Source organism: Haemaphysalis longicornis, unplaced genomic scaffold, assembly GCF_048455015.1.
Source record: "Haemaphysalis longicornis isolate Haplotype H1 unplaced genomic scaffold, Haemaphysalis longicornis Haplotype H1 scaffold_6, whole genome shotgun sequence".
NCBI lineage: Eukaryota > Metazoa > Arthropoda > Arachnida > Ixodida > Ixodidae > Haemaphysalis > Haemaphysalis longicornis.
The window spans coordinates 96780967-96800353 of NW_027526407.1; the positions used below are offsets into that span (position 1 = coordinate 96780967).

The 19387-nt window shown below is 46.6% G+C and overlaps 1 long non-coding RNA gene across 1 annotated transcript in view; it reads left to right on the forward strand.

The window, feature by feature from the left end:
* Positions 1–503: 503 nt before the first annotated feature.
* Positions 504–19387, forward strand: part of LOC144141786 (uncharacterized) — a 60827-nt gene continuing 41943 nt past the window's right edge. The window contains exon 1 of the long non-coding RNA XR_013316701.1: positions 504–642. This is a non-coding gene — a long non-coding RNA (uncharacterized LOC144141786). The remainder of the gene's footprint in view (positions 643–19387) is intronic.

The window sequence follows — 19387 nt, forward strand, 5'->3', positions numbered from 1 at the left end:
GCATATATATGAGCATTCCTGTTGCGGTTTATATGTCAAAACGTTAACAGTGCAAGCAGCCAGAATAACATTGCAAACAGTGGGGTGCATTTCCATGCTGTAGAGAAATCCAGTAGGTGAACATTCCTAGGGTCATGTTTATAATGCACCGGTGTTTTCTTATGCGCCTTTTGTCCGAAAAGAAAACTCGCAAGTGTCTAGATTATTCATCCCGTTTTTAGCTGTACAGACCTGTCATTGCGTTTTATTTCTCACAATGAAGAATACCTATTATGTAAGAAACCCCCAGCAGTAGAAAGCCATGGTTACAAAAGAATGAGGTGTTTCCGTTGCGAACCTACAGGCGAACAAATCTTTTCTCGAACTTGCGCTCACAAGAACAATAAAAGGGTGCAAGTTCAATGGAAGGGACAATACGACAACGCGGTCAACCATGGAGATACAGTTATGACCTGTCACCACAAAGGAAATAACTAAATTCAGTCCTTAGCCTACATAAGCAAGTACGCAAGTAAGAAACAGCCCACTTGATGGTTCGCACCTACATCAGTAATTTGACTGGTTGAGCTTAACGACCTGAACGTTCCATGGCTGCAAAACATTACTTTCTTCTTCTTGTGCTGTTCCTGGCAGCCATGCATGGTAAGCTGTTGCTTCGATTACGTAATTCCGTTTTGTACGCTGTGTCAAATGTGCATACTCTATTTTCAGCAAGTATAAGGGCATTGCAAGAGCAGCAGACTTCAACTGTTAACTTGCCATTTGTGTTTTTGTTTTAACGAGGATTTGTTAAGTAACTTACCTGACAGGGCGACCCTAAAACAATTTCGCTCCTAGCATATGATAAACAAACAGAAGCAACAGGGCAATCTGCTAGAAGCAAGAAAGTGTGCTGAGGGCCGATTGAGAACATAGGCCATCTGTTGAGTAAAGGGGCTTGTCGCGGAGTGTTATATATCTAAGGAGGCTCAGCAGAGACCTTTATTTGTTAAATGCCTCGACATTTTGTGGCACGAAATTTTTTGTATAAAAATAATTGTTACACCACCTACCAAAAAAAAAAAAAACATAAGACATGACAGCTACCCGCATAAGGTACAATTAAAATGTAATATTTATTTACTACCGCAGGTAGCCAACAAACGTAGAAGTATCTGGAAATAACACATAAGCTTCCGTGTTACTTTTCACCAACTCGAATTCTTGTATAAATATCCAACTTTTCTTAACACCGGCTAGCTCAGCATATGCTTGCACGAAAAGGTTATTTGCACAGAAACCTCTTCCACCAATACAGCGCAGTATGCCAACAGTTGTTGAAAAAGAAACTTCATTCTCCCGCCACAAAAATTTCTTCGTTCGACTCTTGTTTCAGTCGCTTGACGAACTTGCGCTTGCGTGTTTGAAACAACGATATTTAACTCCAAACTAATAGTTTTAACTGACAGAAAAGCATCCGTTTCAAAGGGGGCTAAAACGCTATTTCCGCATTTTTACATACAATCCGATCACATATCTTATTAGCTCTTCCTCGGGCGGTCACAGTAAGTGGTTGTGCTTATTAGTGCGTCACGGGGTTGTCACTTTATTGAAATTTTAGCGGCGTTACCTGGGTCCCTTCGACACACCTCCGGGCTCCTAGCTCAGTATGAGCAGGTCGGTTCCGACATAGCGCTGAGCCCTTTTAGAGTTTTTCACCTTCGTAACTTGGCGTTCGATGCTCCGAAATGTCTTCCCTAGCTTTTCGGGCTATCTTTAACTCCTGTCTAGCTAATACTTTCTTTTTGCATTTCAAATTTAGCACTACCGGATGGGCTGGTTACGCGTGCGGTTGCTGCAGCGGTTCATATTGCGTTTTGATAAGCGCTGATAGTGTTCGCTCTTCCTTGTTCCAAAGCGCCTGTCTACTGCAGCGCAAGCATTTCGAAACCCATTTCAATTGTTTAGAGCTCCCACCGGGTTCAATATTTGTTTATTCTGTGATTTGCATGGACGGCTCAGCCGAATAAAGCTAATGTGACTGTGGTTTGTTTAAGTTACATCTTTTCTCTGTAACACTACCGAAAATACGTCTGGAGAGCTCATTAACTCGTAAAACTAACAGAACAGCAGCACGGTAAGCGCAGAATTCGGCGAGCAGGGCATCCTGCTTGGCTCGCTAAGGGGGCGTGGAGGGGGGCGGGAGATGAGGGAGAAGGAGACATTCTGGGCTCCTGCGGCATTTCCGACACCGTGCGCAGTACTTGGCCTAGCTATATTGTAACGTGGCTCCACAACATATGACACGAACCATGCGGAAGAATGATGAACGGACTATTTACAGTATATTCACGGCGGCCATAAGATGGCATGCTCCGGGACCCATCCACTTCTTCGTCGTCTTCGTTGTCTCCTTACTGAACGCAAGCTCTATGGGACATTCCCAGCCTATGTGTCCCTTGACATCAGCCTTCGTGTGAAGGCGACCGTCCCGGTCGAAGCCTTGGCGAGGCGACGATCGTGATGCGGATGGGCAACGGGATAAAATACACGGTGAGGAACCATTTACCGCTACGGAAGACAATGACCTGCTTGGTGATGCCTGGCCCCGCAACACCGACGTCCTCAGCGGCCACGACGTGCCGGAGGTTGTTGGAGCTACGTCGGACGAGAGGGCTGGGAACACATCCCCGGTTCGTCTCGTCACGTCGCTTCTCGTGAGGTCTTGATTGGCGTGTCGCGGGCTGGGGGCACGAGGAGAGGGATGTGGTCGAGCTGCGGTCATGGCGGGGCTGGGGCTGTCTGAAATGGCCCACGGACCATCGACGGTATCGTTCAGTCCGAGACGGTGCAATGCTGTGGCCAGGATGAGGATGACAGACCCACACACTACACCAAAATATAACGTGGTGGCACAACAGATGACACAAACCATGGCGAAGAATTGATTGATTTGATTGATTGATAATGGGAATTAACGCGCCGACGCAACGCAGGCGATGAGGCACGCCGTAGTGGGGGGCTCCAGATTAATTTTGACCACCTGGGGATCTTTATCGTGCGCCGAAATCTCGTACACACGGGCGTTTTTGCATTTCGCCTCCATCAGAAAAGCGGCCGCCGCGGCCGGGAATCGAACCCGCGACCCCGTGCTCAGCAGCGCAACGCCTTAGCCACTGAGCCACCGCGGCGGGTCATGGCGAAGAATGATGAACGATGTATTTACAATATGTTACATGGCAGTAACGCAAATGAGACGTAGCACGGATGATACGAGCGATATACTCTTACGAGCTCTCCCGCTAGGGGGCCGACGCAGCCACACGCGCTTCGTTTCGGCTCCCGCTTCTCGCTTCGCCACCCGCGGACGGGCACCTCCTGCCCACCTGATTTCGCCACCAATCGAACCGGTACGATGCACGGATTCTCCTGATACCACTTTCGTCGTGATCCACCAAACAGGCGAGTAACCCTGTCAATTGCAAAATTCACGACCGCCAACGGAGGGCTAACCCTAACGCCACAGCGAGGATCAAAGCCGCCAAGATGGCGGGTCGAGCCAACTGTGTCGCCTGCTCGCAACGTGTCACAGCCAAGCAGCACTCTTTTCGCTGTGCTTCGTGTGGCAAAAGCGCGCACACAAAGTGCATTGCCTGGCCCGACGAGGATCTCCAACTTCTTCGCGCTGGCGATCTTCCTTTCCATTGCAACGCTTGTTGGAAAGCGGCACCACCCGTCAAGCCCGACGAGAACACCGGACCGGCGGCAGAAAACGTTGCTCTCGACCACAACGCATTCTTTCCCTACCCCGGCGATGTTAGTAGCCAACTGAGCAAGATGAATGACCTGCTCGTCAACGCTGTGGAAGGCATCTCATTTTTAACGGACGAGCTCAGCCAACTACGGGAGGAGCACGCCCGCCTTCGAAGCGAAACCACGAAGGCATCGGAAATACAGGCGGCCGCAATTGCGTGTCTTCAGAGCGAGGTGCGTGTCTTGCGCGAGGAGCTCCGCCACCGCGGGTCACCGCGAAAGCCCTCCGCAGTGCTTGACGCTCCTGCCACACAAAGCCCCCTCAGCAGCTCTGTCCCGGCCTCCTCACCCACCAGCCAGTCGCCCATACCGAGTTGCTTGAACGGCCCCCCTCCCGCGTGGAGCCCTCTTCGCCCCGGCGGCCTCAACAAAAGGCAACCCCGCAACCGCTTCCCCGAGGCTTCCGTTGGGGCAAACGAAAACAGCGACCTTCAGACCGTGCCCCGCCAGCCCCTCAAGAAAGCCTTGTTTGTATCCCGTCTTCACCCCGACACCTCAGTTCCAACCGTGCTGAAACTCGTCACGGATGTTTGTAAAGATGGCAGCGTCGTTTGCACGCGTCTAAAAACCAAACACCCGAGCTACGCCTCCTTTCACGTTGCGGTAAGCGATGCGTGTTTTGATCTTGTGAATAAGTCGTCAGTGTGGCCGAGCGGGTGCTTATTCCGACAATTTGATGGCACCCTGCGGGAAGACCGTGCGCTGAAGCCCTCCGAAGTAAACGCCCCATGAGTATTTCTTTTTACTGCCAAAACACACGAGGCCTACGGACAAAAGCGCAACAGTTCTTTAATAATGTGGTTCTTTTCGATCATGACGTATACTGCATTACTGAGACGTGGCTCTCAGACCAAATTGCTTCTACAGATTACTTCCCGGACGAGTACGCTGTCTTTCGCCATGACAGAGACTACGAACGCACCGGTCAAAAGTACGGTGGAGGAGCTTTAATCGCCCTGCGAAAGTCCATGGTTGCGTTTCGCCGAGCTGATCTCGAATTGGGAAATGAATGCGTTTGGGTCGAAACAAAGACAAACCGCGGAAAAAACCTGCTCATTGGCGTGTATTATATGCATCCAACTCTAGACTTCCCCGCATTCGCGTCCGTTTTTCAGCACCTCTCAGAAAGTATAGACCCTGGAAAGTACAACATTCTTTTATTCGGTGATTTCAACGTGCCTGGCCGGTGGTGGAATCCCGGGGAAAATGTTGGCAATTCTACCAAAGCCGCTCATTTGTTTAACTTTTTCTCATTCGCTGGATTGGCATATGCTGCACTTCCTCCTAACCCCGCAGGAAATGTCCTTGACATCGTCTTCTCCAACTTGACCTCCTTAGACCTTAAACACGCTCGAGAAGCCCTTGTTCCGGTCGACCCGTGGCATGAACCATTCACTGTCACGGCTTTACTACCGGTTGCCTATGAGCGGCGCATGGAGACCCCATTCTTTGATTTTCCCCGTGGCGATTACAATGCCCTCTACATAACGCTCGAGGAGACGAATTGGGAGCCAGTCTACACATCGCATAATGCAGACGCAGCGGTGCAGCTGCTCACAAAAATTGTCCAAAAAGCAATGGACGAGCACATACCAAAAAAGTCTAAGCGCCCTCATCAATTCCCTTTCTGGTTCAGCAAAGAACTCCGCAGCGCGCTGCGCAGTAAGCGTCGATTCCACAAACTAAGGAAAGCTAAAAACGACACGTCCGCCGACACTAACTTCAAAGAACAGCGCTCACTTGTGAAAGTGCTGCTCGCTCGCGACAAAAAACATTTCTCGGACTTCACAGAATCTTCGCTCACCCGATCCCCGAGCGACTTCTGGCGGATCTTTAGCACGCGCACAAGAAAGGCCCCTGAGCGGATTACTCTGCAGGATGGCGACACCATCGTTTCCGACCCAGCCAGCATTGTTGAAATATTCACAAAACACTTCTTGTCCGCGTACTCCTCGTCACGCGACAGCGGCTTCCCGCTTCGGCTCGCGCAGATAGGTGATGTCATACACACGCCCAACATAACCGTTGAGGATGTCACGGCTGCTATCCGCAGCCTACCTTCGAAGAAATCCTCAGGCCATGATAACATCCCATGCTTCATTGTAAAAGGCTGCTCTGCCATTTTCGCGCCGTTGCTCTGCCACATTTTTTGTCTCTCGCTTGAAGAGCGGCACTTTCCGACAAATTGGAAGCCCGGCGTTGTTTTTCCTCTCCATAAGTCCGGAAATGCGTCGGTGCCGGGGAACTACCGACCAATATCTCTCCTTTGTTCTTTCTCAAAAGTTTTCGAAAAAGTAGTACACCGTTATCACTTGTCCAAAATCCGGCCCCTCATTCATAGTAATCAGCACGGTTTTATACCTGCCCGGTCCGTCGAATCAAACCTTGCCTGCTTTCTGAGTGACGCCAGCAAGTACATACTTTCACGTCAACAAATGGATGCCATCTACTTCGACTGCAGCAAGGCCTTCGACCGCGTAAACCATGATTTGCTCCTTCGCAAACTGTCTTCTTATGGCTTGGCTCCTGCTTTCTGCGAGTGGTTTGCAACCTACCTCAAACAGAGAACAAACTTTGTTCAGTACGCTGGTGCTAAGTCTCGCAGCTTCACTGTACCATCCGGGGTTCCCCAGGGCTCTATTCTCGGTCCTTTATTGTTTAACTTATTTGTGAATGATGTGCAGTTCATTATAAAGCATTCATCTCTATTGCAGTTTGCAGACGACATGAAACTCTATCGCGCAGTGGGATCACAGGCGGACTGCGGCCAGCTTCAACGCGACGTACAAGCAATCTCCCTCTGGTGCAAAACTAACTACTTAGATTTGAATCCATTGAAGACCGTTACAATTACATACACTCGAAAAACCTCCCCTCTAACCTTCCCATACCACCTCGACTCTCTGACGATAAGAAGAGTAAGCGAAACACGTGATTTGGGCGTTCTGATGGATTCGAAACTACGATTCACACCGCATGTAAACTACCTCGCACGCTCATCTCTTCGGACTTTGGGCGCCATCTCTCGTGCAACAAGGGACTTCTCAGGAGGTTCGTGTTTCCTTGCTCTGTACAAAGCCCTTGTACTCCCAAAGCTGGAGTTTGCATCGGCAGTCTGGAACTGCATGAGTGCGTCGTCGTCTTTGCGCTTGGAAAGGGTTCAGAAAAGGTTCACGCGCATCTTCTCTCGCCGCTACACCCTACACGAGAAATACGCTTACAAGGATGTCATCAAGCGGCTGAAGCTCGAAGAACTGCAATCTAGACGCACAAACCGCGATTTAGTGTTTTTGTTCAAGTGTATCCACTCCAGATTCGACAGCCCGAAATTAGTGAGCTCTGTTCGGCTAAGGGCACCAATTCGAGCTCTCCGCCCCCACCTTTGCTTTGATGTGACCACCTCTGAGATGCTGTCTCCAGTGTGCCGTGTGCAACGTGTGTACAATGATGACTTTCGTGCATCTTTGGACGTCTTTTCCGGCAATGTTAACTCTTTTAAACGCGCCCTGAAAAATGCATTCATTTGAAGCCGCTGTTGCCCATTCAGTATGGTATAGAAGTTATCTCGTGTTCGTGTTTTCCGTTCTCTTCCCATTTTCTACACTTGCACCGTTTGCCGTACACATACTCCCGTGTACCTATGTATGTGTGTCCGCACGTGTGTGTGCATGCATGCACGTGCGCATTTGCCTGCACTTGTTCACCTTCACATGCACCCGCGTGGGCATGCGTGTATGTATGTTTTGTTTGCACTCACGAGCGTATGTGCCGTGCATACATATAAATTTTGCTTTATATGTACTTATTACCAGTATCCATGTTCCCCAGTAAGTTACGACGGTGGATTGTACTGAACTTGCGTGTATGCCAATGTACTTTGTAGTATACCTTGTCACAAGCCCTGTCTCAGCGCGTGCTAATGCACCTGACTGTAATCTTAATTCCTTAAATGTATAAATTGAGTGTGTGTGTGTGTGTGTGTGTGTGTGTGTGTGTGTATGTGCGTGTGTGTGTGTGTGTGTGTGTGTGTGCGTGCGTGTGTGTGTGTGTGTGTGTGTGCGTGCGCGCATGCGTGCGTGCTTACGTGTGTGTGAGTGCGTGTGCGTGCCTGCGAGCACGCGCGTGTGCCGTGGTACTATGTACTTTGTGATCCCTGCACTTCATAACCAGTCTCCATGTTTTACCGTTTGATTATCTATGTGTGTCGCCCTATCCGTTTTGTGTGCACCACCCAAGAAGGCCTAGTGCTGTTGGTGGGCACCACCCAATAAACAAACAATAAACAATAAACAAACAATAAACAATAAACGGGAAGCGCAAGTGAGAGCTGGCGCGTATTTCCTCGGGACGAATCACCGACGGCGACAGAACAGCAGATAGCACGGACTCTTGGCTCGAGAGATCATGGCCGCCGCCCCCACCGCTTGTAAATAGATCGTGTCACTTTGCGGCACTATAATGTAAATATTGTTACGTGGTGGTGGAGCAGATGACGCGAACCATGAAGGACGATCAAGTGATCTATTTACAGGACGAGACGGTATATTTACGTTATTTGCAAGAGAGCCCGTACAGAGCGTTCGCCCAGGCTGCGCGCCCCACACGCAGCTTAGTCGTTGATCGTCGGGCCCGCAGCCACATGCCCTACTGCAGCCTTCTTTGTCTTCTCGTAACAATATCATCTGCCGAAGACGAACTTCCAATGCCAGGCGTCATTCGCGAATTTCGCGTAGCATATTCGCTCCATGTATTTTGGCTTTTAAGCGCGAATTACTGTAGCTTTACTGTGGTAGGCGATCAAGAAGACTCGCGCTGCGCTGATTTACGGCAGCGTATTCAACCCACGCGTATGAAAAGCGTGCGCGTGTACCATGGCGTTTTAAGGTGACTTAATTGTCTGGCCCAGTGCACCCACCGGGCAGGGCCAGTCCACGTCAGTGACGTCAGGTTTCTCACGTCCCGTATGCACGAAAAGCCAATCCTTTGTATTCTATTCTATTCTACGTAACTCTCGATACCTCGCTTGCTTGACTGATGTGCCAATATCTCCTCACATTTTACTATATCTCCTAAAAAGGGGTAGTCTTGTCTCTGAATATTTTTTTGCAGGCAGAGTGGCTACAACGTTATTGAATATCAGCCAAAAGCACTATTTGAAAATAGACTGAGGTAGCGGGGAGTAACTGCTTATATCTTGGGTTAATAGTAGTTGGAAAGAGTACGTATACATCCGCTAATAACTGCTCAAAATGTTCGGTCTCTACCGTTTAGTGCTTTTTCTCGAAGCATCTAAGTCCACTAATTTCGCAAATGCCAGTATATAGGGAATGCCAGTGTACTCGGGGGCAAATTTTTGTGGCAGTAGAGAAAAAGCTAAAAGGAGAAAGAGGGAGGGAGCTAACTCCGTGGCGTTACTGCAGCAAAGTAGCTCCAAATTTATTGCAGTTGCAGTTCCGGCATGACACATGCTCATTTGCTGGAGCTCATTTCTTCGCATGAGCTCCGCAGTTGAGCGTGCTGAACCACGATCACTGAGCATGCAGGCAGAATGGCGTTTAACATGGGCAGTAAAAGACAGAAAGTCTTAATTGCAGCGTTGAAAATATCGCCAAAGTCTGCATCGTTCAGAAATAACCTGACTTTTGTCCGCGGTGCAGTTTGAGGGCATGTACGTTTATTTAAAATATTGTGGGGCTGAAAACTGGGCAGCACCGTGGCCATGTGTAGCGTGTCTAAATAATCAGCACGGGCGCAGTACAACGAAAGAGCAGAAGCCACACACTACGACGCGAAGTCAGATGCCATTCTGACCACGTAAAGTGCGTTGAAGGGCGAAACTATCGCCCGGCTGTCCCCTTGTCGTTCCGTAACTTCAGGTGATCTCCAAGCAGTTTTACCAAACTGAAGCCGTTTTACGCTTCGGAGACATAAGTGTACTACTCAGAACCTCCGCTTTGACCCGTACGACAATACGCTGCCCTACGCCTGGAAGATAGGCTAACCGAACGATATAAGGAAACGACAGAGTCCCGGTTGCGTCAATCTCACCTAGGCGCACGCCTTGTAGACCACTTCGTTTTTTTTTTCATCCCCTGCAGACACCTTCACCTGTGTTGAGTAGCAATCCGGGCTCTAGGCATAACCTCTCGGCTTTTCCGATGATGATGATGATGGTGATTGCTATTGGTTTCCCCTTTGAAGCGGGGTGATGACATGTCATCGTACCGAAAGGACTAATATACCCATATTTTAGACTCTTGGTTTAACACTAACGCTACTTAGGGCAGGCACAAAAAGCTTATTAGGCACGAAACACTTTTTGTTTCCCTGTTACAGGTGGTAACTGTCCTAGGCAATATTCCCCCCTCTTCTTTTCGTCCAGCGGCATTCCAATCTTGTTTTCATCCCCTCGACAGCCTTGAAATAACCTTTCTTTGTGATACCCTTAAATCCTAGAGCTTATGGAAGCCCAATATTCCCTTCGTGTAGATTTGGATGGATACCCTCACATTCTAACACTATGTGCCGCATCGTTTATGTTTCTTTTCCGCAGACCACGCATACCCCATCCTTTTGGGAATACTTCCCCACAAAAGTCTTAGTTCGCAGGCAACCTGCTCTAGCCTCAAAAAGCAAAGCACTGCCCTGGGCATTATCGTAGGCATTTTCCCTTCTGGTGTTCAATTTCTCAGCCATGTACATCTATACCCACGTTTGAGGTTCCATTCTTTTCCCTCCATTTATTCGTTTCCATCTGCCTTGACTCTTTTTTGGTTACCTTGGCTGTTTTGGATTCTCCACTGTTCTTTCCGTATTTCATCGTTAGCCTTATAGTTTTTCTTAACCACTGCGTGTCTATGCTTTTCAAGTATATGTACCTAAAAACCTTAGCTGCCAACCTTCGTTGATCCATTGCCCTCAACCTCATCTCAAAGCATATTTTACTCTGTGCTTCTCTAACTTCAAAGGACGCCCAGCCCATATCTCCTGTTTGCTTTTCTCTCTCTCTCTCTCTTTGTTTCTGCAGCTTTTGGTTCTGGAGCTTCTTGTCAGTCTGATACGGCGAATAAACTGGGGAGCTTCAGGACGGAAAGAATTCTGCCGTCTACTGGGGCGCCCTGTTTTTTTCTAAAGAGAACATTTGCGGCGCCAGTGGCCGACGCCGCAACGAATAAACCCGAAAATCTATAAATAATGCTCAGCGTTTCACACCTTCCTGTATCACTTATTGGCGTTACCAATTCAAGGTTGAAAAATGGGAAATATATATACTTCAACTGCTGAGGTTACACACAGAAAATTGTATCTCTTTAACGTTTCCCAGGGTCACAGCGAAACGGCGTGGTTCGGCTCTGTAGCCTTGGCTGCATTGCAACAGAAGGTTGTCCCCGTGTATACTTGATTCGAAGGCCTTCCAAAGGACTATTAAAATTCCTAAATTGATTGAGTGTTTTCATGTATACTTCAGTAAATTGCGGAGCGTTTGCTACATAACTCATGTAGTGAAAATGTGTTTAGTTTGTGGAGTTTTTTTTTCAACAAACCAGGTTTAAAACCCATGGCTGTCCAGGTCCACATTCTTCCATCTGCGTGCATCTTCAATTGCCTTTGGTTCCACTTCAAGTTTTATTTCAACTGGATGCAATCCTTTTGCCTAAAACAAAACGTATTGTGTTGTAACGACATTTTTTAGGCGGAATAAATCCTATTGCAATTATGCTCAGGAAAATAGTAATATAATAATGGAGCCGGATATACAACTAAGCATGGCGTGAAGTGTGTTGTTTACTTCAACTCGAAAAGATTGCAAGCGCGAAATTTATCATTTTATTTTACGGGGAATAATCATGATGAATAAATCTTTATTTGCCAAGCTGGTTCAGATGTTAGGGCACCCGCCCGGTGGGGGGCTTCCCTATACCGGGATACCCTGAGCTCGGCTGGTGGTCCAGGTCCTCTTCACCAGTTCACGCTGGATCCCAAGGTCCGGGCTCGTCAGGCCGTTCGGCCACAAGGTATAGGGACGCGTCTCCGTACATAGACAAGCCAGCCCACGTCTTGTGTGTCGCCAATGCAGCAGGGCAAGTAACAACCGCCCTCACCGTCCGCACAACATCAACGGAAGCTGCTGAAGAAGGCGCTATTGCCCTGGCCATCACGACAGGAATTGATGCAATCACAGTTTTGACGGATTCGCAGGCGGCGTGCCGCAGTTACCAACCAGGCCGCATCAGCAAAACGGCACTTCAAATTCTTCAGAATACTGCTCACATACCTGAAACGCGGCTCATCTGGATACCTGGACACGAATCTCTCGAAGGTAATGAGGCGGCTCACGCCGCTACCCGTGTGCCTATACACCGGGCCATTACCATACAGGGACAAACACCGCTTGCGGCCCCCAAAACAGAACCGCTTGTCAGGTATGCCGACATTCTCCCTTACTACCATCAAGGCCGAAGAACCTTCCCGACTCCGCATTCCCAGTTAACAAGAGCAGAAGCCACCACCCTTCGAAGACTACAGACGAATACGTACCCCCACAGAACCCTACTCTACGCGAGTTACCCCACCCAATACCCGTCTACCTGCAATTTCTGTCCAACGCCCGGTACACTGTACCACCAGATTTGGAGTGCCAGAAGACCCCAGGCCTTGCCCCAATAACCTCCCCCTCCTACAAGCAGTGGGTAAACCGCATGACGAGTTTCAGTTAGTTTTTTATCATCCGATCCTACCTACTGCGTCATACGGGCAATCCTAATAGTTGTCGCAGCGTCCAGTGAATGATTATGAAGCATGGAAGACTGTAGGCTAGAAAAATTCTACGAACCCTTGTAGCTATCTCTAACTGTTACTTCGGGTTTAAATGCAGCCTGGAGTGCTTTCATAAGTGTGCTCACCTCTAATGAGAAGGGAGATGCCAATTTCTATGGCTTCACAATAAAGGCGGGAGTACCATCACGTGACAATATAGAGTTGTGCTTACAAAGTAACACCTTATGAAGCCGGGAAAGGCGCGGCTACGTTACCAGCTTCTAAAAAGCTCTCTAATGCAGACGGCACCGATGGAACGTTTTAGGGGGATATAGTGATTACTAAAGAGCACAGGGTAAAGCGAAATTAGAAAAAAATGACATTTGGTTTCTCGCAATCAGTTAAGCTCAGTTCCGTTTGCACATTTTTCATATTCATACTGTTCTTAAAAGACGTTTTTCTCGCTCAAAAACAGTTTTTACGAAAGAAAGTATTAAGTGGCCAGAAACACTTTCAAAATAGGCTTCATGTTTTTCGTAATTTTTTTCCATCAAGAGACTTCCAGCTCATGATCAACATGCTTTTCTAGAACCAGCTGTATGAAGAAATTGCTTCAAAACCATTTCATAGCTGATTTTTCAGCCAAGGCAATCCAAAGACGCTGTGCACGTTTTTTTGCACATTTTTGCTTTGGAGCCTTCCCCCAAAAGTGTCCTTGCTGGGCTTCACACTCTCCAGACTGCAACATTATATGGTTTTTCTTCATTCAGTTATGATACTAACGCACCAGCGAGCATTTTCAAATCCTTCGCATTGAACCTTGCGCGCAACACCATCATTAACTGGCTGAAAGAGATTGATCGCAAGCAACAATACTTTGCGAACAGATCTGTGCGACAGTTCCCAAAACGGGCAAGGCAGGACAGACGAAAGGCTGCAAAGCAAGAAAAATGTCTTCGAAGGGGATTATGAAGCTGGTGCTTTTTAATTAAATGGCTTCAGTGGTGTTATTGGCGCAAAAGTATCGTTTTCTACCTCTTTTCTAACTTTAAGCCCAAATATCTCTAAACAATGTTTTTTTAGATAGGTACCATTATTTCCTATATCTTCCATAACAACGAGCAGATTTTTCCCGTGTCATCTAAATAACTGGTCACACCTACTGTACTAGAATAGAAAATATGTACGCAACCGTTTTTTTTTTCGTTCAACAACATTTTTACTAAAAAATGCCAACATATAGGTACTAACGAACACAAAATCATACCAATTGAATTTTTGATGGATGTTCCTAATTCTAGTAGAGTTAAAAAGGCACAAACATTTGAAAAAAATGGTATATTCGGTACGCAGGTACCCTTACTGAGTGCCGAGAAAAATGTATCTCAAAATGTCCGAAAACTCATGGGAAGTATAGAGCTTACCTTGCGTCCTTACAAGGTAAATTCAGATAAACTTCTCCTGAATGGCCGACTTTACCACCTCGACCCGGTAACTAATGGTGTCGTGCCCTTGCCGAGGCGCGGAACCCCTGCTACGGAACAGGGTGAGACACTTTTAGAGGAGTCAAGCGCCACGGCTGCTAAAGAAAGGTGACTGAAAAATTGTTCGTCCTCAAAGCTGTCAATCCTCCTGGCAAATTTTCGCAGCCTATTTAATAAACAGGACCTCCTATGCTCGTTCACTGAATCATGTTCGGCGGATATTGTGCTTGGAACTGAAACGTGGCTTTCCTCTGATGTTAGTGATTGCGAGTTGTCATTGGCTAAACAATTTTCTGTATTTAGGAAAGATAGAACAGTGTCTCGCGGTGGTGGTGTTATTGTGGCCGTTAAAAAGAATTTGCAAGCCCATTTAGTCGATACAATTTCATGTATAGAGATCCTATGGGTGATAGTACGCGTATCTGCCTTTGTGCGTTGTGCTGTCGGGGTCTGCTACCGTCCGCCAGATTCTTCCCCCGAATTTATTGAGCACTTAAACGAATCGCTGTGCTTTATACAAAACAAGTACCCAAAATACCCAATAATTCTTGCTGGAGACTTCAATTACCCAGGGATTGATTGGCGGTCAGGCATACCACATGGCAGCACAAAAAGGCATGAATGTCAAGAATTTCTCGATGTGTTGTCTGCCTTTAGTTTGAGTCAAATGGTCAGATTGCCTACACGTGTCGACAGAATTTTAGATCTTGTGCTGACCACAGAACCAAGCAATATGCTCGTACATGTTTTAGATAACATCAGCGATCACAACGTAGTGCATTGTGAGGTAACATTAGAAAACTCCAAAACCGAGAATAAAACGAAAACAATTTTTGATTACAGCCGCGCGAACCGCGCCATGATAGAAACCGAATTGTTATCATTTTCCGCGCAGTTTTTCACTTCCTTTGCTCTCAGAAATGTAAATGAAAACTGGCAAATTGTTCGCGATAAGCTTCTGGAACTGAAAGAAAAATACGTTCCAAGAATCAGTATCACGTCATCGACGCAAAGCGCGTGGTTTACGACCGGCGTTAAACGCTGCATCAATAAGAAAAAGCGACTTTATTCCAAGGCCAGACGATCTGATTCAGCCGATGACTGGAAGCGCTACAAAGAACACTCTATACTGTGCAAAGCAGAAATCGAGGCAGCCAAGGAAAAATTTTTCAACAACGATATAACAAACCTACTGCAGACCAACACGAGAAAATTTTGGAAAGTGATAAATCCAAAGTACTCATCATCATCGTCCATATCATTGTCTAAAAATGGTACAGACCTTTCCTCATCAGAGACTGCAGAGGAATTCAATTCTGTTTTTTGTTCTGTGTTTACAAATGAAAGCCCATTACCAGCCACTCTTACTTTACAGTCATTAGATTCAACAATGGATGACTTGCTTATCACTCAGGAGGGTATTGCTGCAGCCATTGATTGACTCCCGATCAACTCTGCACCAGGCCCCGATGAAATATGCACCAAACTACTAAAAATGACTAAAGTGGTCATATCCCCGATCTTAGCTGCTTTATTTCAGCAATCGATAGACACAGGATGCGTACCGTTTGCTTGGAGAATTGCCCGTGTTATCCTCATCTTCAAGTCAGGCGACCCATCTGTGCCTCTTATCTACAGACCGATTTCCTTAACCAGCATAGTTTGCAAACTTCTAGAACACATAATATCATCTGCCGTAATGAGCTACCTAACAAAAGAGAGCTTCTTTTTTTCTAATCAACATGGTTTTTTGAGAGGCCGTTCTTGTGAAACTCAGTTATTCGAATTAATGACTGATGTCCATAATGCAGTACATTCGTCCTCACAAATAGATGCTATATTCATAGATTTCGCCAAGGCCTTCGACAAAGTCCCTCACATCCGTCTAATGGAAAAACTTTCTGCTCTTAATATCAACCCTAAGATTAACAGGTGGATTAAGAACTTCCTAACCCATCGGTTTCAGTCAGTAACCATTAATGATCATTCCTCCTCTTTAGCTCAAGTAACTTCCGGTGTTCCACAGGGCTCAGTCTTGGGTCCTATCTTATTTTTAATATATATCAATGACATTAACACTAATATCTCTTATACTATCAGATTATTTGCGGATGACTGCGTCATTTATAAGCAAATTAAAAACCCCCAAGATTTCTTATCCTTGCAAGCAGACCTTAATCAACTGACGAAATGGTGTAGGGATTGGCAGATGCAAGTAAATGTGCCCAAACCTAACGCCATAACATTTACCAAAACTAGCGCGTCTGAGCCCCGTCACTATTTTCTCAATAGTATGCCTGTACAAACCGTAACTATGGTAAAATACTTGGGGGTCCACATAACGTCTGATCTAACCTGGAATCACCATATCGATACAATAACCAGCAAAGCTTCTAAATCACTCGGATTCATTAGGCGAAATCTGCATTCAGCTAACACATCCACAAAGCTTCTGGCCTACCAAACACTTGTTCGATCAAAGATTGAATATGCCGCGCTAATCTGGAACCCCCATCAGTCGTATATCGTAAATAAACTTGAGGCACTCCAAAATAAAGCAGCCCGATTCATTCTCAGGAACTACTGACGAACATCAAGTATAACAGAAATGAAACAATCCCTGAACTTACCACCTCTACAACAACGCCGGCTTTATAGTCTTTTATCGGTTTTTCATAGCCTATACCACAGCCAGTCTTCTTTCGCTGCCTCGCACATAAGACCCGCTGGTCGCGTTTTTTCCCGTTTAGATCATGCATTCAAAGTTCAACCAATATTCGCGCGTACAAACCTATTTTTCTTTTCGCCACTCTTACTTGCTATTCGTCACTGGAATCAGCTCCCAGGTAACATCGTCACCCTCAGTAATCACGACTCATTTATCAAAGAGTTGAAGTTATTCCTCAATGTATAAATCATTTTTCAGTGTTTGTGTCATTTTTGAACCTCTTAGATTGGTTCAATGTTCGATGTTTGTGTTATTTTGAACCTGGGTCATTTTTTAACCCTCGCATTTTAGGGATTGGATAACTGTTGTGCGCCTTTTGTGTACCCTTTTTTTGAAACTATGCATTTCGACATGAATGTATTTGTATTCGCATTTTTTGGGGTGTTGCTGTTTTTAATGTTGCAATGTGTTCTTTTTTTCATTGCGACCCCTATGTAACGCCCGTAAGGGCCTTTGGGGTAAATGAATAAATAAATAACACACCTTGTTCTACAATCAACAAAGTCAGTCCTCTCACTGAATTGGTAATGTAAGCTATTATTTATGTCCCTTACTTTTATGCGACCGATATAACCTCATTTCGCACAGTACATTAGTAGGGAGCAGCAAAGAGGCTGTAAGGTAACTGGCACCGAAAGCGACCTATTGAATGTAGGGGCTTCTGCATATGTTTCGCTGCCGACAAAACGTCGTATCCGGAGGAGAAAAAATCGGCGATAAAATCTAAAATCTAAAATGCTCCTCTATCAGAGCATGATTGGCATCTTGCAAATCTAGGTCACTCCTGACCGCAGTCTGAACACATGCCAAAGTGTTATTTAAAAATTTGACCTGGAAGACGAAGCACATTGTGATTTGCTGGAGGGCCTGCGTGAGCAAGACATTATAGAATCAGACTAATCACCGTCCATTGTGACAACCAGAAAATAAAAGCAGCATTTGATCTCACTTCTGACCATTGAAATCAAACCCACCTCAATAAATAATTCAGGCTTCAACCGTTAAGAAGTCCGTCGGTAGATTCGTAGTCCGCGTCGGCGCTTCGAAGGCCAGCGGTATTGGCCCGGTACTTTACAGTGTAACGGGGTAATTGATGTGTGCCAAGTGTTCTGAACATGTCCACCCCACAGTTCATTGCAAAGCCAGTAGCATGAAATGCCTAAGTTTTGAACCACCCCATGCAAGGTACTCTTGTACCTCCGATAGATTCGGACTCCAGAAACGCATCATCGCTTCAAAGGTAACAAAAAACATCTGGTACCCAGAATTTCGGGAAAGATTCCCCTGTTCCACTTTTCCAAGGTACGCCGTCGCAGTTGGCCGGGGGCGGTTTGGTGTCTAGTTCGGGTGGCGACCCAGTTAAGTGAGTCTAATCTGGTCCCGCCCCTACCACCCGCTGAGTTGTCTCTGGAAGCTCAACCAGTCACCACACCAGTTGCTGAGTCACAATTGGCTGTAGTGGCAACTTTGTCCTTCGGGAGTAAAGCCACAACGACCGTTTTCCCCTCCACCAGCCCAAAGCACACACAAGAGGGAAAAGGAAATGGAGATCGAGGGACCTGTTGCGGCTCCCAACCCCACTTCACCGCCCGTACCACATGTGGTACTCCGAGACCCTTGGCGCTGGTGGCTGCGGCGAAGAGCACCCGGAAGAGGGCGCAATCTAAGAAGCCCAATCCGTCGGTCCCTTCTTTTCTGCAGCGGGGCGCAAAGAACGTGTCCCGGTTACAAATCCCCCAGAAAAGCCCAAAAAGCCTATAATCCCTTCTTTGAAAGGCAAGAGGTAAACATGCACACTCAAGTAGCTCTGTGTAAGCTTCCGCTGCAGACACAGACATTACATACACTATGAGACAACATTTGCACCGACACGTTTGAAACACATCTTCACCTCCACAACAAAATATTTCTTTTAGGGTGCCTTCCAGGGTCTTGGAGGAGGCAATCATAGTGGCTTTTCTGAAAAAAGGGAAGGACCTTTCTTCTTCCAGAAGTTATCGTCCCGTCACCCTGACAGGCTGCCGGTGTATGCTGCTCGAGAAGATCTTTAAGAGGGGACTGGTGTACTTTTTGGAGTACAATGGTCTCTCCGACAGCTGCCAGGTAGACTTAAGGGTGGGGAGATCCACCAACGATCAACTTGTGAGCTTAGAATCATACATAAATATTGCGTTTCTACATAATCAATATTGTATGACCGTATTTTTCGATATTGACAGAGCCTATGATACTCATAGCGCTATGACATTCTGAGAGTTTCGAAATCTTTTGAAATATCAGGTAACATGGTTAACACTCTTAAAAGCTGCATGTCCGACCGAATATTTCGGGTGAGAGCGGGCTCTGCGCTTTCTCCGGTTTACGTTCCAGAAAATGGTGTGCCTGACGGAGAGGTTTGAGCTGCACATTGGTTATTGTAAATATGAGCTCACTGGGAAAAGCATTGCCGACAACAATATTTATTATATGTAAGTGGATGATGTACAAATATCCTACAAGTCTTGTAATCTGTCCATATGTTACCGCCAAGTGCAGCTTGACGTTAATAGGCTTGCTCAATGGGCAGATCAAATTGGTTTTAAACCTAATCCTGGGAAAAGTACCTGTGTCATCTTCTCAGAGGCGC